The 23,241-nt window shown below is 44.4% G+C and overlaps 1 protein-coding gene across 2 annotated transcripts in view; it reads left to right on the plus strand.

Annotated features, from left to right (window-relative positions):
* The first annotated feature begins 793 nt into the window (after positions 1 to 793).
* SNX10 (sorting nexin 10) overlaps positions 794 to 23,241 on the plus strand; it is a 73,111-nt gene continuing 50,663 nt past the window's right edge. The window contains exon 1 of one of the 2 annotated variants that reach the window (XM_082472148.1): positions 794 to 955. The gene's annotated coding sequence lies outside the window, so the exon portion shown is untranslated. Of the gene's footprint in view, positions 956 to 1,012; positions 1,078 to 23,241 lie in introns of those variants that run through there. The other variant, XM_082472149.1, reaches the window with a different exon arrangement.

Here is a 23,241-nt window from a genome sequence, read left to right on the forward strand (position 1 = left end):
ACCAATCTGCTTTTTGCTGGGATAACTTCCTTGTCTTGCCTCCTTATGTCTGTAAAAGTCTTTCATTTTGTACAGCTCCTTAGAGCTCCCTATCTGCTGGATTGGATGCTGCCCAATCATGAATCACTGAATAAAGCCAATAAAATCTTTCAAATGTACTCAGTGGAATTCTTTTTTAAACACTACGTTTATTATTCTGCCATGTAGTCACCCATTAGCGGTTTAAGTGATTATTGCGGTTTTCCATGCAAACAGGTGGGTCAGATGCAGCCCAAGGTGCCACCTGGAAAATGGTTTACTGATTCAGGCTCCTTGGCCGACCTCATTTCTTTCCCCCCAAAGTTTCCTTGTGAAAAATTTCAAACATACAGAAAAGTTGAGTTTTTCAGTAAACACCCACCTGCCCACCACCTAGGTTCTATCATTGACAGTCTACCGTTATCTACCATCCCTCTTCCCCATTCATCAATCCTCCCCTTAACTAAGGGGGCGGGGAGTGGTTAGCAAGCTCAAGGTGGCTTTCCAGTGGCGATTCCAAGGGCGCGACTCGCACCCCTTCAGTCTCAGCTTGGGGCCAAACACGGATGCCTCCTCCACAGCCCCATTTCGCGGACGCGGGAGGGGGAAGCGGGCTCCGAGCGCGCTGCGCCCCCCGGCGGCTGCTCGGCTCTCCCTAGCCCCCGGGGCCGAGGGGCCGCCTCCAGGTCCGCGGCAGGGGGCGGGGCGGGCCGGCGCCGGGCAGCACCTGGGCTGGGCGGTGCGGTGGCCGAGGAAGCGGGAGGCAGGCGCGGGGCCGCTACGTGAGCTGGGAGCGCGGGGCTGCGCTCGTGTGCGCTCGCCGCCGCCTCCGACGCGCCTTTGAGTCAGCAAACTCCGCCGCCCGCCTGCCCGCCTGCCCGCCTGCCCGCCGGCCCACCGGTCCTGCTGTGCCAGGCTCTGCCCGGAGGTGCAGCCCGTAAGTGACAGGAGACCTGCTGGGGAGGCCTCCCCCGCGCCGCCGGGGAGAGGACCGCGGCTGGGAGTGAGCCGGCCGCCCTTTCCTTTCCCGAGGCGTGGGGCCCTTCCTGCTGCGCCCAGGTGCCACTCCCTGCGGGCTGGGAAGAGGTTTGGGTCTCCTGGGATTGGAGCCGGGCGCTGCCTCCTTTCCTGCCGGGGAGGAGAAATTGGTCGGCCTGTTTGCCAGGGGAGGGCAAGGATCGGATCGATCCGGCTAAAAAGACACCCCGGGGAGAGGGTGGGGCAGAGGTGGAATCCTGGATGCCAGGAAAAGTGCTGAGGCACCTTACACCAGGCCGGGTTGTGAGTGGGTATTTTTTAATTCACGGAAGGGTAAATTGGGAGGGGTAGGCAGGGGGTTTTCGTGGGATTGTGGGATTGCGGGGAAAGGCCCGAGAGAAAATCCACGTTGACTGATTACTAGGTCTGGTGCCACGGGAAAGCAACAGCCTGTTTTTCAGTTCTGATGCATCATACTTCTTTTTTTTTTTTTAATTTAATTTAATTAATTTTTATACAGCAGATTCTTGTTCGTTATCTATTTTATACATATTAGTGTATATATGTCAATCAAAATCTCCCAATTCATCCCACCACCCCACCCCGCCGCTTTCCCCCCTTGGTGTCCATACGTTTGTTCTCTGATGCATTATACTTCTGTAAGATGGTCTGCGGGTGATTGAGGGGAATGGTCACGGGGACGTAGAGCCACGTGTCCTGCTTGAAAGGAAGGGCTTCTATTTCTGCAAGGCACGTTTACGTGTAAGAATAATGGAATTAGAAATTTAGAGCAGGAAGGAGGCTTTCATGTGATCTCCTTCAAACCTTTCATTTGAGGGATGGGAAACTAAGGCCCCAGGGAGGAGAGTCGTTCAGCCGGGTGGGAGCAGAAACAGGCCTAGATTCTGGCGGACTTCTGACTCCAGCCTTCTCCCGACTCCAGCGTTCTCCCCACCCCTGGGGGCCTGGGGTGGGTGTAGGCTTGGAATACATAAACAACCTCTTCTCTCCGGGGAGTGGGCTGGGTGAGTGAAGCCACTGGGGAGAACTGGCTGCTTCAACCTTGGACCAAGCTCAGCTGGGTTGCCTCAGTCTGAGAATGGAGGTGAGTGAGGTGCTTCTCCTGCTTCTACCATCCCTTCCAGTGATGCCTAATCCTAAGGCCTTTTTTTTTTTTTTTAAAGGCATGGGAGATTTAAGGTTGCCTAATGGGACTGTTTTCAATAAAGATACAAAATAAAATACATCCAGAAGTAAATATATATCAGATGTGAAGTAAGGTGATTAGCACTGACCTGTATTTCACTGGATCACCCTGTTTCGCCTGCCGGTCTATTTCATTCTCATTTCCGAGGTGACTATTTCACTAGGGAGGATATTGGTGTTGAGAGTGGGGACTTCTTGCTCAGGTGACACTGCTCCTCTCCAGATGTCTCTTGACTGACTGGCATTCTGCTTCTCCCCCCACCATACTGGGCTGTGGTAACTTCCTCTTATTTTACGTAGGGGAAGGCCTCCCGGATCTTGGTATCCAAACATAGAAATAAACACCTTCATTCTTTCCCACATAAAAGTTTGTTGTTTAAAGACTAATGTTGTGTTCTACTGCAGCATTTCTACTTGATTTTGGAGCATTCTTTTTTTTTTTTTTTTAACATCTTTATTGGAGTATAATTGCTTTACAATGGTGTGTTAGTTTCTGCTTTATAACAAAGTGAATCAGCTATACATATACATATATCCCCATATCTCCTCCCTCTTGCATCTCCCTCCCACCCTCCCTTGGAACATTCTTAATAATAGCTTTTCTCAGCCTTAGGGTCTCTACTTTCATTTTAGAGGGCTCAGTTTGTTAGTTGAGCTATTATGGGAAATGGCTTCTTTTTCCTCTTTTGGTGTCAGGGCTGTGGTTTAAGAACCACTTGCAAGGGGTTTAGAATTGACTAAGACCAGGGTCCAGCCTTTGCAGTCTTCCGTTTCTAAGAGTGGCAAAGGAGGGCTTTTGGCCAAAGTCATGGTTGACCTCCATGGAGAATTCCCCGCATTTTGAACTGTTATCACCAACGTCTTTTTTTTTTTTTTTTTCTCTTAGAATCTAGTAGGTATGAATCAGCTTTTATGTTCTCTAAGCCCTGTTCAAACTAAGAGGTTATATGTGGTAGTGGTTACAGCTTCTGGTTTCAGACTCATTAGAGTTGAAATCTGGGATAATCATTTGCTAACTGAGGTACTGTCAGCAGGGCACTTAACTCTCAAAGTCTGATTTATCCTTTATTCAGAGATAAAAAAAGGAACTGATAATCCTTGCCTCCCAGAATTGTTCATAACATTAGTTGACACTTAATGAGCACTGATTATGTGCTAGGCATTGTGAAAAGAGTTTTTATGTGGCAGGCTCATTAATCTTTACAACAAACTTCTTTTTTTTTAATTTTTAAATTTTATTTTATTTATTTATTTTATTTATTTATTTATTAAATTTATTTATTATTTATTTTTGGCTGCGTTGGGTCTTCACTGCTGCACGCGGGCTTTCTCTAGTTGCGTTGAGTGGGGGCTACTCTTCGTTGCAGTACGTGGGCTTCTCATTGCGGTGGCTTCTCTTGTTGTGGAGCACGGACTCTAGGCACACGGGCTTCAGTAGTTGTGGCACTCAGGCTCAGTAGCCGTGGCTCGTGGGCTCTAGAGCGCAGGCTCAGTAGTTGTGGCGCACGGGCTTAGTTGGTCCGCGGCATGTGGGATCTTCCTGGAGCAGGGCTCGAACCCATGTCTCCTGCATTGGCAGGCGGATTCTTAACCACTGCGCCACCAGGTAAGTCCCTATTTATTTTTTTATACAGCAGGTTCTTATTAGTTATCTATTTTATACATATTAGTGTATATATGTCAATCCCAATCTCCCAATTCATCCTACCACCACCACCACCACCCCCCGCCACTTTTACCCCCTTGGTGTCCATACGTTTGAATCCTTACAGCAAACTTCTGAAGCAGATTCTGCTTACATCTGGGAGAAAATGAGTTATCAAGATATCTATGGCTTTCCTAAACTCTTCAGCTCACAATCTTAACCACCCAGCAAATGTGTCCCAGATTTCTATAATATGGAATAGTTATTTAGGGCTTAGTGTGTGCCAGGCCTGGTTTCAAATACCATATGTGTATTAACAACCCTTGAGATAGGTATTGTTTTAATCCTCGCCTCCTTTTTTCTTTTCTTCTCTTTCCTTTTTTTTTTTTTTTTTTTAATAACAGAAGAAGGAACAGGCACAGAGCCTAAGTGAATTAGTAAATGATGGAGCCACGATTTGAACGAGGCAGCCTGGCTCTGGAATGGGTACTCTCCCTTAGCCACTCCTCTTTGAATGTAGGTAAAGGGCTTAGCCAGACCTCAATCAAGGGCAGCTCTTAATTGGCATTTTCATTTATTTTTCCCTAAGTAACCACTTCCTCCTCCCAGTCTCTGCGGAGGAGATGCTTTTAGTTCTGGAAATGATTCAACTTCGCTTAAGGTTTTGTGATTCTGCATACATTTCTGTTGTATTCTCTGTTATTTTTAAAAAGCTTATTGTAGGTCTCAGTGATCTTGACCCTGGGAATACAGAGATAAGCTTTAGGGAGTCTGTGAACTCCCTGAAAATGTATGATTTCATACTCTTGTGCAAGAGTATATTATTCTGGGGGTGAGAATGCACAACTTACTTTAGATTCTTAAAGGGTCACCCATGGTAGAAAGAAAGGTTAGTAATGACTATTCTAGTCCAATAACCTCATTTTACAAATGAGGCAGCCGAGGCCCAGTGTAGAGGCAGCATAGTTTAATCTGAACTATGCAGCTAATTAGAAGTAGAAAGGGGACTAAAACTCGGTCTCCTGACTTCCGGTCTCATATTCTTTCCATCACACCCCAATACCTCCTTTTGGAATGAGTGGTGCCAGGTGAATAAATTATGAAATGCCAAAAGACGCCTGACTCTCCCACTAGGCTTCCCCACTGTGGGAGAGACCAGCGAAGCTTCCTGGAAGCGCTATCAAAATATATCATCCTTGGCATGCCATCTTGTTAGCTGAACCACTCTACAGTGATTTAGGATGGGAATCTACGATGCTGAAAAATACAAGCCAAGAGGATAAAATTTGGGGAAAAGACTTGGAAAGAGTCAGAACATGCATTGGTTGAGGCACAAGGAGGCCGTTTAGGCCTCTTGGTAGAATTATAGTGTTGGAAAGTTTTTGCTGAGAGATTTGAAAATTCAAGCAAAATTCCAGTAAGTCTGAGATTAAGGGTAGGATGTGAACCACTGGGAAGCCAGGCCACCTCTTAGCCAAAGCTTGATGCCCCAGTGACTAAATAGGACTAATATTTAGTCTTATTAGAAAGGTTTAGTCCTAAACCTCATTAACATCAGGTAAGTGTGGATTAAAAGCAACCATGGTGGGACTTCCAGTGCAGGGGCCTGGGTTCGATCCCTGGTTAGGGAACTAGATCCTGCATGCCACAACTAAAGATCCCGCACGTGGCAGTGAAGATCCCGTGTGCCGCAACTAAGACCTGGCTCAGTCAAATAAATTTTAAAAATTTTTTAAAAAAAGAAAGAAAAAAGCAACCATGGTGAGGGCGTGGGAAAATAGATTGTCACCATATACTTCTCTGGGGAGTGTAAATTGGTACAGCTTTTTGGAAAGGCACTTTGGCAGTATTTATAACATTTAAAACTTTGCATACTTTCTGATGTATCAGTTCCCCTTCTAGGACTTTATCCCTCAGAAATACTTGCCTCCTTGAACAAAGGAGAAAATTGCTATAAATGAGCTGATATGGAGAATGTCTATTATATATTAAGTAATGAAATCAAAGTACAGAGCAGTAGGTATATTATGATCTCATTTTTGGGGGGAAAAAATAGTCTGTAAGGATATGCCCCTAATCTGTAGACAGTGATTATGTTTGGGCAGTGGAATTGAAAGGGGTTGGTAGTATGGAGGATTTCATCAGTAGATTCCTATTTTTAAAAATCTTTTAAATTTTGAAATGATTTTAACCTTACAGAACAATGACCAAAAGTAATAAATCTTTTATTTTTAAAAATAATGAGTATATAGTACTGAAAATAAAAAAACATTTCTTAAGAATGCTTGTGATAAAGAAAAGGACATAACATGACATGAATGCCTGGGTAGGGTATGGTTTCCCATGCGTGGAGGACCCAGTCCTCTGGATTTCCAGGCGAGCTGTCCTCTCCCCAGCTGCCCTTTCTGCTACTCATTCCAAAGATGTGCCCCAGCCCCCACTCCTGAAGGCAGGAGTTGTGTGTAGCAAGGAAGTTGCTCAGTTCAGAAGTACATTGGCCCTAGATTACGTAGTCTTTAAGCATTTAAAAAAATATCAGCATTCATCTCTCAATTTAGTTTTTGTTTCCTGGGTATAGCACAAAACTAGTTCTGTTACCCTTTCATGGTATTTTCTCAGCATCCCCCCTCCACCCCGACCCCAGTAAATGTCTAACCTGGGCTTTCTGACTTTGAGAGTCCAGATTGCATATTATCCACCTATGCAGTTAAAAACTGTGCTCAAGAAATCTATTCTCTTGAGAACATATTCTCCTGCAGAAGAGAATATAAGGGAAGTATATTCTCTCTTACTCAACAAATCTGGCTCATTAATAGTGGAAATTATAATGAACTACATATGTAGATATCTTTGATGTCCGCCGTCCCCCCCCATCCCCCCCGACAGCCTGGATACCCTTAGGAAGATAAGAAAAGGAAACCTCGAACCCCTTTCGGATTCAGACTGGAAATTCCTAATTAAATTCCTAATAGCTGATGCCCTCCTTTAGGGAGCGCTGGATTCCTGGAGATGGAAAAACAGAAAGAGGGAAGGGGGGAGGGGAATAAAAGGGGGCACCAGAGGGCAAGACAGACTTCATCTAGTCCTAGTTCTGTGTCCAGGCATGTGATAAAGCTTTCTGACTTGTTTCCAGGAAAATTTTTTTTATATGTTTGGCATGATGGCAGGTTTAGGAAAGAGATGGGGACCGACACCTGTGCAGAATTCACCACACACTGTGCACGGCCTTGGGCACTTTGATTTACATTATGTCATTGACCCCTGTGAAATAGGAATTATTATAGCCATTTTATACTGTTCAGAGATATTTCATGACTTGACCAAGTGGATAAGGCAGGAATTGAACCCACAGCTGCTTCCATGCCTGATTTTTATTTTTCTTCAGTGCTCTATTTTAAAATTCCCACCATTGTGTTTACTGTTAGGGCCAAGACGGCATGCTCTCTGACAAAACGATTAGGGGAAAATTTTGAAAGCCATACTGGGTGCATTATTAGCTATAGGACTCTGAGGTTTCCATTTCTGATCCTCAGACATTCTCCATGCAGATTATAAAAGGCTGTAATTTGGAGGCTGCGTTATCATAAAGATTTTCAGTGATATCATAGGCAGCCAGGGTTTTGTCCTAATTATTTACGAACCGTGAGGTAGATTTAACACTTCAGAGCATTTTAGCTTTGAAATCAGTGGTGCAAAGTTATTTTCTTCTTCTTTTTTCCACCCTCTTTTCCCATTTTCCATCGCAGGTGTGCATTTTCCTTCTTTGTGCCTTTTTATGCTTCCCTGATTCCACTGAGGCTCCTGCAGCATTTGGCCAAAGTTCCCTGGGCATCAGAGAAAACATGGAAGGACGCAGGCAACTCAAGCCTCGGGGGCCCAGAACCTTAAAGGCCCAGAACCTTAAAGGGCTGTCATCAGTGCGGGGCACCTGTCCCTGCTGAACCAAGCAAGCTGGGGTGGATGTCCCTTCAGTCTTTTCAATGCATTCCTCTGGTGCTTAGATGTTAAATAGTAAAATTAGACTATCTTTAACTAGTTTTGGAGAAGAAAGACACATTCTCTTCTAACCTAGGTGTCATCTGGGGGCCTGCCAGTCCTTGTTCCTTAGAGAACCAATTAACCTTGGTGAGAACCCACGAGCCCATGGCCCAGGGAATTCCAAAGGCCTCCCAGGTTTGCTGCTGATTCCCTGGGCTGTGCGTTGGGGGAGGGCTCACATGTTCTTCCTGGTTTACCTTGGTGACAGCCCTGACATGTTGATGAAGAAATCCACCCCACCACGTGCTTTGCTGGTTCAGAAGACTTTACTAAGCTAGTGGAGCAGTCACCTTGCGGGGCTCCTGACCTTCCACTTTCTCCTGGGTCCCTCTCTCGGTCTCTCAGCCCTGCCCCTCCCTCTCCCCCTTTTCCCATGAGCTCCAGGGTCTTTTCTCTTTATTTTGATGACTATGGATGCTCCCCAGTTCCTCTCAGACTTACAAACCCAAATGGTTCCAAGTGCGGAACAGAGCAGGGGACATTGTACGTAGGGAACCTATGCTTCTTAGAAATTATAAACACAATACACAGGAAGGAGGTTTCTATTACTGATAATTATCCTCCCCTTTGTCACTGACACAGTGGCTCTGTTTGCTGTAGAGTGGCATTTGGGACAGCTGAGGAGAATGCAGGTGTTCCCACAGCCCTGGGTTCTGGTGTCTCAGAGTGGGAGACGTGGAGCCTTTCTGTGGGCTATCTCTGGGTGATCAGACCCCGAGAATCGGGACTTCTTCTGCCCAGGTGCACGTGAAAATTCCTACACCAGGAAATCAACTTAACCTTTTACAGGGAGGCACAGACTGGTTGCTGGCTTTTTGTAGCCAGCTCATTTCCCTGATGGTTGGGAAATCTTGAAAAAATGTGACCTCTGTTTTGAGAACTTTGCCAAACTGAGTCTGTGGACAGATACGAGTCAGATGCCTTGGATTGCTTTCAGTGCTTCGGGCAGATAGTTTAAGGAATAATAAGTTTGGCGTTTTACTCACTTTTAAAAGGACTTTCTCTATGTCTTATCTCAGCCTTCTTGGGTCAAGGCCAGGCATTGGACACCCATGGGTAAGTATGTGCCGCAGGGAATGGCCAAGGTGTGTGCTTCACCACGTGGGCTGTTTCATCAGAGCATATGGATTTAAAATATTCTGTTCCTGTAAATATTACTGTCCAACCTGACAAATCAGATACTTGAAGGGGACATTTTTAAAAAGGCATATTTTTAAAAGGCACAGTGCTCTGTGATCATCAGGAAGAGACCTCAGCATTTCCCCCTTCAAGGGTCTTGGAAAAATCTAGACAATAACGAGCAGTGACAGTAGCTGACACAGTGAGCTTCAGGTGCGTACCTCCACATTCGCTCATGTGATCTTTACAGTGGATCCATGAAGCAGGCTCTTATCCTCATTTTACAGATGAGGAAGCTAAGGCACAGAGATGTGGAAGAATTTCCCTGGGCAAGGGGCAGAATAAGAATTCGCAGCCAGGCTTTTTGGCATTCACTGTGCCCTTCCTACTCCTGTTAGGGGGACACTCCTTGCTCAAAAGTGAAATCTCCCTTCTTGCTGGTCCCTCAGATGACTTGCCAGTTCTTCCTATCTGGACTGATGTCACTTTGGGGAGACTTGACCAGTAGATCACTACCCCTGGTGCTGCTGTCTTCCCACGTAATTGAACTTGCCTCCCCAGTGGCAGTTCTTTGTGACAGAGGTGGCGAGCTTGGTGGGAAGACTATTTCCAGTGTGTTGCAATGATTTCCTTTTTGAAAGAGAATTTATCACTCAGTTTAAAAGGGGAACATTTAATGCTGACTTTTGTCTCCAATTTGCGTGCCTGTACCCTTTTCTTATCTCAACCCCAAACTGTTCTCCAGGTGCCTGAAGACTGTTCCGTGTGGATGTCCATCATCATCCTAGCTTGTTCCTAACTGAACTCAGCTTCTTTCTCTCTTACCTCCAAAAACAGACCTCCTTTCCAACTTCCCCATTGCTTATGACCCCAGTCACCCGGCTGGTGAGTCACCCTTGACATCCTTTCTTCCATCATGCTCTGTCTTCAAGTTATTCTTGTTACGTACATCATTTTTAATAAACTTGATTTTTTTTTTTGGCTGCACAGCTTGTGGGATCTTAGTTGCCTGACCAGGGATTGAACTGGGGCCCCCCTGCAGTGGAAGCACAGAGTCCTAACCACTGGACCACCAGGGAAGTCCCTAATAGACTTGATTTTTTTGGTTGTTGTTGTTATTTATTTACTTTTTTTTAAATGACCATTTCGTATTTATTTATTTTTGGCTGCGTTGGGTCCTCGTTGCTATGCGTGGGCTTCTCATTGCGGTGGCTTCTCTTGTTGTGGAGCATGGGCTCTAGGTGCACGGGCTTCAGTAGTTGTGGCATGTGGGCTCAGTAGTTGTGGCCCGTGGGCTCTAGAGCACAGGGTCAGTAGTTGTGGCACACAGGCTTAGCTGTTCCGCTGCATGTGGGATCTTCCCGGACCAGGGCTCGAACCCAAGTCCCCTGCACTGGCAGGCGGATTCTTAACCACTGCGCCACCAGGGAAGTCCCTAGACTTGATTTTTAAGAGCAGTTTTAGGTTCACAGCAAAATTGAGGGAAAGTACAGAGACAGCCTATGTCCTGCCTGCCTCCCCTCTCCCATTATCAACCTCAGCCATCAGAGTGTACATATGTCATTACAATGAACCTGTATTGACACATCATTGTCACCCAAAGTCCACACTTTACATTGAGGTTCATTTAACTCATAGTGTTGTACACTCTGGATTTTGACAAGTATATGATGTGTCCACCATTATAGTATCACACGGAATGATTTCACTGCCCCCCAAATCCTCTGGGCTCTGCTTCTTGTTATTTTCAAATGCGCTTGGCCATCCCCCCTCCCACCTTGAGTTCATGATCTCTTCTGCTGGCCGGTGCATTCCAGCAGCCCTGTGATGAAGCTCACGGCCTATCAATCCATCCTCCACCCCATCCCCAGATGAGTCATCACCAGAGATGTGATGTGGCAGTGGCAGCTTTCCGTGTACTACATCCCTGCCTTCTAGCAGAAGTCAGCATTCCTCCTCTCATCATTCAGGACTTCCCCGTCCTAGGATGCCCACTGAAGCTCTTCCAGACTTACCTCCTTGTGATATTCTGCCAACACAGTCCCTTCACTCTTGGTTGACTGGACCCCTAGGTCTACTGAAAGTGGTGCTCCTGCTGCTGCTTTTGTTTATTTTTTATTTTTGGCCATGCCATGTGGCTTGAGGGATCTTAGTTCCCCAACCAGGGATCGAACCCGTGCCCTCTGCAATGGAAGCTCGGAGTCCTAACCACCGGACCGCCAGGGAAGTCCCATGTGGTGCTGCTTCTTAATCACCCCAAGCTGGTCCTGTTTTCTCTGCTTGTCCTCATGCAAGCATCGAGGCCTCATCAAGTGCTACGTTCTTCGTGAAGCTTCTCTCTCTCCACTGTCCTCCTTCCTGTAATCCTGTTACCAGTGCTATTTTTTTTTTGGCACATACAGTGAACTCTGCATTAGGAGCAAACCGTTTCATGTCTGTGTCTGGACATCTTTAGGTCTTAGAACTCAGGGAGTGTGACTTAACCCTCGCCAGGACCAATCCTAGAACCATCACACAGTGGGCTCTCGGTGATTGCTCATTGAAGTGGATTGCTGTTGTCCTCTAGTTATTCTTGGGGGTCCTCCTTTGTAGCTAATGACCCTAAAGAGGTCATATGAAGGCACTACACTTCTCTCAATATTACCTCCTTTCTGAGGATGAAAAAGTCATTTCCAGATGTTTGGTTGTTGGCTTTCCCAGTTCATGTATAGACAGAACTCTGCCCCCAACCTGACATCCCTAAAGCGTTTGAGACATTAATAACTCAATTTACTGGTTGATATTCTCCACTCATTGCTATCTTTTAAGCATTTACCTCTAAGCATGTAGCTTGGATGCCATATTAGATGTAGGCAGGTACCGTGTGGTACCTAGCTGGGTTTGGACCCTGGCTCCTTCACTTACTAGCTGCATGACCTTGGACGCTGTTTCCTTATTTGTAAAATTGGGGTAATAAGACTTGCCTGTGGGGCTATCTTGAGGATGAGATGAGATCTTTCATGTTATAGTCTTTGTACAGTGTCTGGCCCCATAGTTAACAATCAGTTATTTTTCGTTGGGTTGCTGTTTTTGATTATGAATGGTGTGACTTTAACATCATTCTCCAGTCTCATCCTCCACAGTCTAGTGGAGTTAGATCAGGAGGAAAGAGAGAAAACAATAGAGGAAGGCACATGGCCTTCAAGACATTCCATCCTGGACTGTTGCTGGATAAATGCTTTCTTTTCTCCCAAGATGAATGAGTAACCATGAGCAGAGGTGGGCTGCGGGAGGGGCCGGGAACGTGTTCTCTGTGCATCCTCTGAGCCCACGTGGTTGGACTGCTTAGAAACTTGATGGTGATGCAGAAATGGAGAGAATTAGCTGGGACTAATTCAGTCAAACTTAATTGACCCTATTTTTAAAAAAATTTTTTAAATTAAATTTAATTTTTTTATACAGCAGCTTCTTATTCGTCATCAATTTTATACACATCAGTGTATATATGTCAATCCCAATCGCCCAATTCATCATACCACCACCCCCACCACCCCGCCGCTTTCCCCGCTTGGTGTCCATACGTTTGTTCACTACATCTGTGTCTCTATTTCTGCCCTGCAAACCAGTTCATCTGAACCATTTTTCTAGGTTCCACATATATGCGTTAATATACGATATTTTTCTCTTTCTGACTTACTTCACTCTGTCTGACAGTCTCTAGATCCATCCACATCTCAACAAATGACCCAATTTTGTTCCTTTTTATGACTGAGTAATATTCCACTGTATACATGTACCACATCTTCTTTATCCATTCCTCTGTCGATGGGCATTTAGGTTGCTTCCATGACCTGGCTATTGTAAATAGTGCTGCAATGAACATTGGGGTGCATGTGTCTTTTTGAATTATGGTTTTCTCAGGGTATATGCCCAGCAGTGGGATTGCTGGATCATATGGTAATTCTATTTTTAGTTTTTAAAGGAACTTCCATACTGTTCTCCATGGTGGCTGTATCAATTTACTTTCCCACCAACAGTGCAAGAGGGTTCCCTTTTCTCCACTCTCTCTCCAGCATTTCTTGTTTGTAGATTTTCTGATGATGCCCATTCTGTGAGGTGATACCTCACTGTAGTTTTGATTTGCATTTCTCTAATAATTAGTGATGTTGAGCAGCTTTTCATATGCTTCTTGGCCATCTGTATGTCTTCTTTGGAGAAATGTCTATTTAGGTCTTCTGCCCATTTTTGGATTGGGTTGTTTGTTTTTTTAATATTCAGCTGCATGAGCTGTTTATATATTTTGGAGATTAATCATTTGTCCGTTGATTTGTTTGCAAATATTTTCTCCCATCCCAAGGGTTGTCTTTTCGTCTTGTTTATGGTTTCCTTGGCTGTGCAAAAGCTTTGAAGTTTCATTAGGTCCCATTTGTTTATTTTTGTTTTTATTTCCATGACTCTAGGAGGTGGATCAAAAAAGATCTTGTTGTGATTTATGTGAAAGAGTGTTCTTCCTATGTTTTCCTCTAAGGGTTTTATAGTGTCCGGTCTTACATTTAGGTCTCTAATCCATTTTGAGTTTATTTTTGTGTATGGTGTTAGGGAGTGTTCTAATTTCATTCTTTTACATGTAGCTGTCTAGTTTCCCCAGCACCACTTATCGAAGAGACTGTCTTTTCTCCATTGTATATCCTTGCCTCCTTTGTCATAGATTAGTTGACCATAGGTGCGTGGGTTTCTCTCTGGGCTTTCTATCTTGTTCCATTGATCTATGTTTCTCTTTTTGTGCCAGTACCATATTGTCTAGATTACTGTAGCTTTATAGTATAGTCTAAAGTCAGGGAGTCTGATTCCTCCAGCTCCGTTTTTTTCCCTCAAGACTGCTTTGCCTATTCGGGGTCTTTTGTGTCTCCCTACAAATTTTAAGATTTTTTGTTCTAGTTCCATAAAAAATGCCATTGGGAATTTGGTAGGGATTGCATTGAATCTGTAGATTGCTTTGGGTAGTATAGTCATTTTCACAATATTGATTCTTCCAATCCAAGAACATGGTATATCTCTCCGTCTGTTGGTATCACCTTTAATTTCTTTCATCAGTGTCTTATAGTTTTCTGCATACAGGTCTTTTGTCTCCCTAGGTAGGTTTATTCCTAGGTATTTTATTCTTTTTGTTGCAATGGTAAATGGGAGTGTTTCCTTAATTTCTCTTTCAGATTTTTCATCATTAGTGTATAGGAATGCAAGAGTTTTCTGTGCATTAATTTTATATCCTACAACTTTACCAAATTCATTGATTAGCTCTAGTAGTTTTCTGGTGGCATCTTTAGGATTCTTTATGTATAGTATCATGTCATCTGCAAACAGTGACAGTTTTACTTCTTCTTTTCCAATTTGGATTCCTTTTATTTCTTTTTCTTCTCTGATTGCCGTGGCTAGGACTTCCAAAACTATGTTGAATAATAGTGGTGAGAGTGGACATTCTTGTCTTGTTCCTGATCTTAGAGGAAATGCTTTCAGTTTTTCACCATTGAGAATGATGTTTGCTGTGGGTTTGTCGTATATGGCCTTTATTATGTTGAGGTAGGTTCCCTCTATGCCCACTTTCTGGAGAGTTTTTATGATAAATGGGTGTTGAATTTTGTGAAAGGCTTTTTCTGCATCTATTGAGATGATCATATGGTTTTTATTCTTCAATTTGTTAATATGGTGTATCACATTGATTGATTTGCGTATATTGAAGAATCCTTGCATTCCTAGGATAAATCCCACTTGATCATGGTGTATGATCCTTTTAATGTGTTGTTGGATTCTGTTTGCTAGTATTTTGTTGAGGATTTTTGCATCTATATTCATCAGTGATATTGGTCTGTAATTTTCTTTTTTTGTAGTATCTTTGTCTGGTTTTGGTATCAGGGTGATGGTGGCCTCATAGAATGAGTTTGGGAGTGTTCCTTCCTCTGCAATTTTTTGGAAGAGTTTGAGAAGGATGTGTGTTAGCTGTTCTCTAAAAGTTTGATAGAATTCACCTGTGAAGCCATCTGGTCCTGGACTTTTGTTTGTTGGAAGATTTTTAATCACAGTTTCAATTTCATTACTTGTGATTGGTCTGTTCATATTTTCTGTTTCTTCCTGATTCAGTCTTGGAAGGTTATACCTTTCTAAGAATTTGTCCATTTCTTCCAAGTTGTCAATTTTATTGGCATAGAGTTGCTTTTAGTAGTCTCTTAGGATGCTTTGTATTTCTGCGGCGTCTGTTGTAACTTCTCCTTTTTCATTTCTCATTTTATTGATTTGAGTCGTCTCCCTCTTTTTCTTGATGAGTCTGGCTAATGCTTTATCAATTTTGTTTATCTTCTCAAAGAACCAGCTTTTAGTTTTATTGATCTTTGCTATTGTTTTCTTGGTTTCTATTTCATTTATTTCTGCTCTGATCTTTATGATTTCTTTCCTTCTGCTAACTTTGGGTTTTGTTTGTTCTGCTTTCTTTAGTTCCTTTAGGTGTAAGGTTAGATTGTTTATTTGAGATTTTTCTTGTTTCTTGAGGTAGGCATGTATAGCTGTAAACTTCCCTCTTAGAACTGCTTTTGCTGCATCCCATAGGTTTTGGATCGTCGTGTTTTCATTGTCATTTGTCTCTAGGTATTTTTTCTTTTTTTAATTAACTAATTAATTAATTTATTTATTTTTGGCTGTGTAGGGTCTCCGTTTCTGTGCGAGGGCTTTCTCTAGTTGCGGCGAGCGGGGGCCACTCTTCATCGCGGTGCGCGGGCCTCTCACTATCGCGGCCTCTCTTGTTGCAGAGCACAGGCTCCAGACACGCAGGCTCAGTAGTTGTGGCTCACGGGCCTAGTTGCTCCGTGGCATGTGGGATCTTCCCAGACCAGGGCTCGAACCCACGTCCCCTGCATTGGCAGGCAGATTCTCAACGACTGCGCCACCAGGGAAGCCCTCTAAGTATTTTTTGATTTCCTCTTTGATTTCTTCAGTGATCTCTTGGTTATTTAGTAACGTGTTGTTTAGCCTCCATGTGTTTGTGTTTTTTATGTTTTCTTCCCTGTAATTCATTTCTAATCTCATAGCGTTGTAGTCAGAAAAGATGCTTGATATGATTTCAATTTTCTTAAATTTACTGAGGCTTGATTTGTGACCCAAGATGTGATCTATCCTGGAGAATGTTCCGTGTGCACTTGAGAAGAAAGTGTAATCTGCTGTTTTTGGATGGAATGTCCTATAAATATCAATTAAATCTATCTCGTCTATTGTGTCATTTAAAGCTTCTGTTTCCTTATTTATTTTCATTTTGGATGATCTGTCCATTGGTGTAAGTGAGGTGTTAAAGTCCCCCACTATTATTGTGATACTGTTGATTTCCGCTTTTATAGCTGTTAGCAGTTGCCTTATGTATTGAGGTGCTCCCATGTTGGGTGCATATATATTTATAATTGTTATATCTTCTTCTTGGATTGATCCCTTGATCATTATGTAGTGTCCTTCCTTGTCTCTTGTAGCATTCTTTATTTTAAAGTCTATTTTATCTGATATGAGTATTGCTACTCCAGCTTTCTTTAGATTTGCATTTGCATGGAATATCTTTTTCCATCCCCTCACTTTCAGTCTGAGTGTGTCCCTAGGTCTGAAGTGGGTCTCTTGTAGACAGCATATAGATGGGTGTTGTTTTTGTATCCATTCAGCAAGCCTGGGTCTTTTGGTTGGAGCATTTAATCCATTCACGTTTAAGGTAATTATTGATATGTATGTTCCTATGACCATTTTCTTGATTGTTTTGGGTTTGTTTTTGTAGGTCCTTTTCTTCTCTTGTGTTTCCCACTTAGAGAAGTTCCTTTAGCATTTGCTGTAGAGCTGGTTTGGTGGTGCTGAATTCTCTTAGCTTTTGCTTGTCTGTAAATCTTTTGATTTCTCCATCAAATCTGAATGAGATCCTTGCTGGGTAGAGTAATCTTGGTTGTAGGTTCTTCTCTTTCATCATTTTAAGTATATCATACCACTCCCTTCTGGCTTGTAGAGTTTCTGCTGAGAAATCAGCTGTTGACCTTATGGGAGTTCTCTTGTATGTTATTTGTTGTTTTTCCCTTGCTGCTTTTAATAATTTTTCTTTGTGTTTAATTTTTGCCAATTTGATTACTATGTGTCTTGGCATGTTCCTCCTTGGGTTTATCCTGTATGGGACTCTCTGTGCTTCCTCGACTTGGGTGGCTATTTCCTCTCCCATGTTAGGGAAGTTTTCGACTATAATCTCTTCAAATATTTTCTCTGGTCCTTTCTCTCTCTCTTCTCCTTCTGGGACCCCTATAATGTGAATGTTGTTGCGTTTAATGTTGTCCCGGAGGTCTCTTAGGCTGTCTTCATTTCTTTTCATTCTTTTTTCTTTAGTCTGTTCTGCAGCAGTGAATTCCACCATTCTGTCTTCCAGGTCACTTATCCGGTCTTCTGCCTCAGTTATTCTGCTATTGATTCCTTCTAGTGGAGTTTTCATTTCAGTTATTTTATTGGTCATCTCTGTTTTTTTGTTCTTTAATTCTTCTAGATCTTTGTTAAACATTTCTTGCATCTTCTTGATCTTTGCCTCCATTCTTTTTCCAAGGTCCTGGATCACCTTCACTATCATTATTCTGAATTCTTTTTCTGGAAGGTTGCCTATCTCCACTTCATTTAGTTGTTTTTCTGGGGTTTTATCTTGTTCCTTCATCTGGTACATAGCCCTCTGCCTTTTCATCTTGTCTGTCTTTCTGTGAATGTGGTTTTTGTTCCACAGGCTGCAGGATTATAGTTCTTCTTGCTTCTGCTGTCTGCCCTCTGGTGGATGAGGCTATCTAAGAGGCTTTTGCAGGTTTCCTGATGGGAGGGACTGGTGGTGGGTAGAGCAGGCTGTTGCTCTGGTGGGCAGAGCTCAGTAAAACTTTAATCCACTTGTCTGCTGATGGGTGGGGCTGGGTTCCCTCCCTGTTCGTTGTTTGGCCTGAGGTGACCCAACACTGGAGCCTACCTGGGCTCTTTGATGGGGCTAATGGTGGACTCTGGGAGGGCTCATGCCAAGGAGTACTTCCCAGAACTTCTGCTGCCAGTGTCCTTGTCCTCACGGTGAGACAGAGCCACCCCCTGCCTCTGCAGGAGACCCTCCAACACCAGCAGGTAGGTCTGGCTCAGTCTCCTATGGGGTCACTGCTCCTTTCCCTGGGTCCTCATGCGCACACTACTTTGTGTGTGCCCTCCAAGAGTGGAGTCTCTGTTTCCCCAGTCCTGTCGAAGTCCTGCAATCAAATCCCACTAGCCTTCAAATTCTGATTCTCTAGGAATTCCTCCTCCCGTTGCTGGACGCCCAGGTTCAGAAGCCTGACGTGAGGCTCAGAACCTTCAATCCAGTGGGTGGACTTCTGTGGTATCAGTGTTCTCCAGATTGTGAGTCACCCACCCAGTGGTTATGGGATTTGATTTTACTGTGATTGCGCCCTTCCTACCATCTCATTGTGGCTTCTCCTTTGTCTTTGGATGTGGGGTGTCTTTTTTGGTGAGTTCCAGTGTCTTCCTGTCGATGATTGTCCAGCAGCTAGTTGTGATTCTCAATTGACCCGTTTTTTATTGGGAACTTACTATATGCCAATCACTCTGCTTAGTGCTAAGGTTATAAAGTGTGAATGATTTAGACAAGTCCCTGACCTCATGGCACTTTCGAGAGGACAGGCAATAAACAAGAAGGTAAATTAATAGATAAAAATAATACAGACTGTGATACATTCTAAGGAAAAAAAATAAAAGGATAGGGCATTACTGGGGAAATTTGCTTTAGTGGGTGGTCAGGCAAGGCTCCTCTGAGGAGGTGTCATTTAAACCAAGGAGCCACCTTGGTGGGTTGGGCTGGGGAGGTGGGGGGATGTCAGAGGGAACAAGAGGTGCAAAGGGCCTGAGGGGGGGAGTTTCAGAAATGACCTGGTTAGGGTGACTGGAAACTGTGATGGTGCAGAAGAGTTGGGGTTGGTTGGAGAACCAAAGGGTGTGGTGTGTAGGGATTGTGCAGACACAGACCCTGTCCTCTGGACAGTGATTTTTCAAAAATTTTCTACCATCAGTACACTTGAAGGGGCATGCTATGCGCTCCTGGGGTGGCACTGTTGGGGGGTGGGTGATGGGGAATGCTGGGGTATGTGTGATTTGAAAAGAGCCCTCCATAATTTAAATATAACTCACCTTCTCCCCCTCCATAAATTGAGAAGCACTGCTCTTGATGACCCACTCAGAAGCCTTGGGATCTGGGGACATTTACATCTTTTACTTTTCAATTAAATTTTGCAGGGTTATATAGGCACAGTGTAGAAACACGGAATTCTGTCTGTTGCTGAGAACATTGGCATGGGACGTTTGAGGATGAGTCACTGTTTAATTGGATCACTGTGTGGCCCATTTAAATAAATAAATACTGTTTTTTGAATAGAAAAGTTATTCACGTTCTGTGGACATTATTCGGAAATGCCTTTGGAGATGTTCTTTAAGATTTTAATGCATATGGATGTTGTCCTTTTGTGGAGAGAGGCAGTGGAGCAGAGAGGAGAGAACAGCTTCAGGAGTCCTCAGTGTGAGTCTGGACCACACAGTGCAGCATTGGGTGGTCGTTTACCCTCTCTGGGTATTGGCTTGGGAAGTTCTCGTCTGTAAAATAAGACAGATAAGTCCTGTGCTGCCTGTCTCACTGATTGTCATGGGACAATGTTTTATAAACTGCAAAGTATCAGAAAATAAAAGTTTCTGTATAAAAATTAAAATTTGTTTGCATATGTTATGGCCAGTAGCACATTATGACCAGGATGTAATCCAAGACCATAGAAAATAACTTTTCACTGCTCATAGATGACTAGTCTCTAGAATAATCCAAAGGAGCATATTTTTATAACTTTGCAGTAGGAATGGACTTTCTAAGTATGGTACAAAACTTAGAAGCTATAAGGAGAAGATTGATAAAATTCATTGCTTAAAAACAGTTGGCATAGCAAAACCCCTGTAAGCAAAACAAAAGACAGATTACAAATGGAAGAATATATTTGCGCTTCATGTTATGCATTAGGGATTAATTTCCCTAATACGTAAAGAATTACAAATCAATAAGGAAAAGAACAGAACTCTATAGGAAAATGGTCAAAGGATATGAACAAATAATCCACATAAAATAAATTAGTGGCTCCTAAACACATGAAGAATGCTTGACCTCACACATAATTCTAAAAATACCGATTGAAGTGCATTGAAATATACTACATCTCACCTATCTGGGGTTGGCAAAAATAAAAGACTGTGATAACCATCCGTGTTAGGGAAGATGTGGGAAAACAGAACTCATACATACACACCTGGCGAATGTGTATTAGTTCCCCGCAGAGGGCATGTTGCCAGTATCAGAGTTAATAATTCACATGGCCTTGCTTGACTCAGACATTCCACTTATAGAAATTTATCCCTCAGACAACTTCACAGGTACTCGCTGAGCACTGTTTCTAAGAGCAAAAGAGTATCAGTGGGGGCTGGTGAAATGAATTACGCTGCGGCTGCACAGTGGAATAGTGCACAGAAAGAGAACCAGGGTGCTCTGTGGATAGCTGTGGAGCAGTCTATGTTGTTAAGTAAAGAGGGAGGCATGGGAAGGACTGTATGTGATGCTACCATTTACAGAAAAGAAGGGGGGGGAGGTAATAAATAGGAGTATATTCTACTTGCAGATGCATAAAATGTCCCTGGAAGGATACCAAAGATGACTAAGAGGCAGAAGAGAGAGAGTGAGAATGTTTATTCTTGACCCTTTTGCATTTTATTTACATTTTGAAACAAATGTTGTTTTCAAACATAATAAAAGTAAAATACAAAGCAAAAAACAGAAAGTAGTGATGAGGTAGGGATTGAACCAAATGTAGTAGATTCATTAGCATTGTATTTGATCCTCAGATTATCAAACATCTTTATGTGTCCACCATATGCTATCACTATCTCTGTTTGGGGGTACTCCTTCAAAGAGTTCTCGGTTGACTTGGGGGCAAAGAACTAATGTCCACCTCAATCAGAGGCCAGTGGGAGGACCATATAATCAAGCCTTCAGGGGCTGGTGCAGCTGAAGTATGATGGGGACCATGGTGTTCAAGGTTTATGTACAACGATTGTGGTAGGTAGAATAACGGCCTCCAAAGATGTCCACGTCCTAACCCCTGGAACCTGTGAATATTTTTCCTTGCATGGCAAAAGAAACTTTGCAGGTGTAATTAAGTTAAGGGCCTTGATTAATGGGGAGAGTATCCTGGGTTATGCAGGTGAGCCCAATTTGATCATGAGAGTCCTTAAAAGCAGAGAACCTTTCCTGGCTGTGCTCAGGGAGATGTGACCACAGAAGGGTCAAAGAGATGATGTGTTGCTGGCTTTGAAGATGGAGGAAGGGGCCATGAGCCAAGCCTCTGGAACCTAGAAAAGGCCAGGAAACAGATTCTCCCTTAAAGTTTCCAGAAAGAATACGATGCTGCAGATGCCTTGATTTTAACCAAAAGAGATCTGTGTTGGATTTCTGACCTACGAAACTGTAAGATCATAAATTTGTGTGGTTTTAAGCCACTAAGTCAATGGCAGTTTGTTACAGCAGCAACAGGAAACTAATACGAAGATGATGTAGAAATACCCCGAAGCTTTACTCATGAGCTTTCTAATCTAGAAGGGGAGAGAAGACAAGAACCTAGCTAGTCCTCACGCCCAGCCAGTGTGGAAAGTGGCATGGAGATTTGCAAGGGGCTGTCCATGAGGGGTCAGGGAGGCCTGGGGAGAAGGTGGCAGTTGAGTTGTGCCGTGAGAGGCACTGCAACTCCCTGCTTGGGAGCAGGGACTCAGGTGCTGCCTGCTGGCTCTGCCTCCTGCTAGCTATGGGGCCTTGAGACAGTCACGTAATCTCTCTGTGCCTCAGTTTTCTAATGTGTAAAGTGGGGATACTAATGATGCCTTCTGAAGGGGCTGTTGTGCAGAGGAAAGGAGTGGATGTGTGTAAAGTGCTTGGAGTAGTTCCTGGCCTTCCTAAGGGATGTGGGAGTGTTTGCGGTTGATGTTTTGCCCTCAACTGGAGTGGGTAAGGCAGGGGCAGACAGAGAGGGGAGGGGGGGTTATCCGGGGATGCCAGGCCTCCTGCCGGGGAGAGGAGGAGGGGGCGCTCACCTCAGTGGTGGGAGCACTGGTGAGGAGCATGGAGACAGATGATGGTGGCCTTGGAAGCTGGGCTGAGGCGCGTCCACTTAGTGCCTGAGGGGGTTCAGCAGGTAGGATGACAATGAGTGCAGTTAGGGTGCTGATCAGGTTTCTTTAAGTGGGGAGGCAGGCTCAGTTTCTGAGCCCTGACTCCAGAATCTTCTTCCTCCCCTTGTCTTCTCTGTCTCCTTACCCTGAGTGGCCTGACCTCTAACCAAGAGGATCACATCTCATCCTCCCTCTCTGCCCCCCGAGCCACCCTGGAGGTATGTCTGGATCAGGGGCCACCACCTAGTACCTGATACTAGACCCCAGGGCTCAGTGTCTCTAGAGAGAGAACACTCTGGGGTCTATAATGGCTCTCCTGAATGGGCACTCATGGTTACCTACTTCTTCAAAGCCAGTTTTCGGCCTCTGCTGTGTCCCCGCAGAGAGAGGAGCAGAAACCCCAGCCCTGTGGCTTTGGCAGGTCCCCAGGGGCTGACGGCTGGGCCTGCCGTGTTGTCTTTCAGAAGCTGGCTCCCTTCCGGCCTCGGCCATCTGGGCTTTGCCTCTCAGCACGTAGAGCTGCTGAGCCACCAGGCTCTTCGGGGTTCTTGGAGAGAACGGCCCTGGGGCAGGGGCCCTTTAAGCGGAAATGGGAATCTGGATTTCCCAGACCCAGGGCCTCTTCCCCGTGTGTTCTCCCTCTGCCTTTTGGAAATCCCTCTTCTGCCACAGCTGCTCAGATTCCTCTTGCTGACTCTGGGCTGCCCAGGGCCCAGAAATCAGGGATCTGGCCCGAAATAGGGCACCTACCTTGTGGCCGGTTCTGTGCCAAGCAGCTGGTAACGGCTAGTGATGAGACAGACACAGCGCCTGCCCTGCTTTTGTGGACAGATAACAAACAGCCAATAAAAGCGTTATGTGATGTCGGCTTACAGGTACACGGTAATGTCTGTGGCAGGGCCGAGTTGTGATTTGAAATGGCGGCCTTTGGTTGACCAGGACCGAGGCCTCCCCGTGAAGCAGCGTCCTGGCTGGTGGCCTCCTTGGTCCTGGGC

This window comes from Balaenoptera physalus, assembly GCF_965194825.1.
Source record: "Balaenoptera physalus genome assembly, chromosome: 8".
Classification (NCBI taxonomy): domain Eukaryota; kingdom Metazoa; phylum Chordata; class Mammalia; order Artiodactyla; family Balaenopteridae; genus Balaenoptera; species Balaenoptera physalus.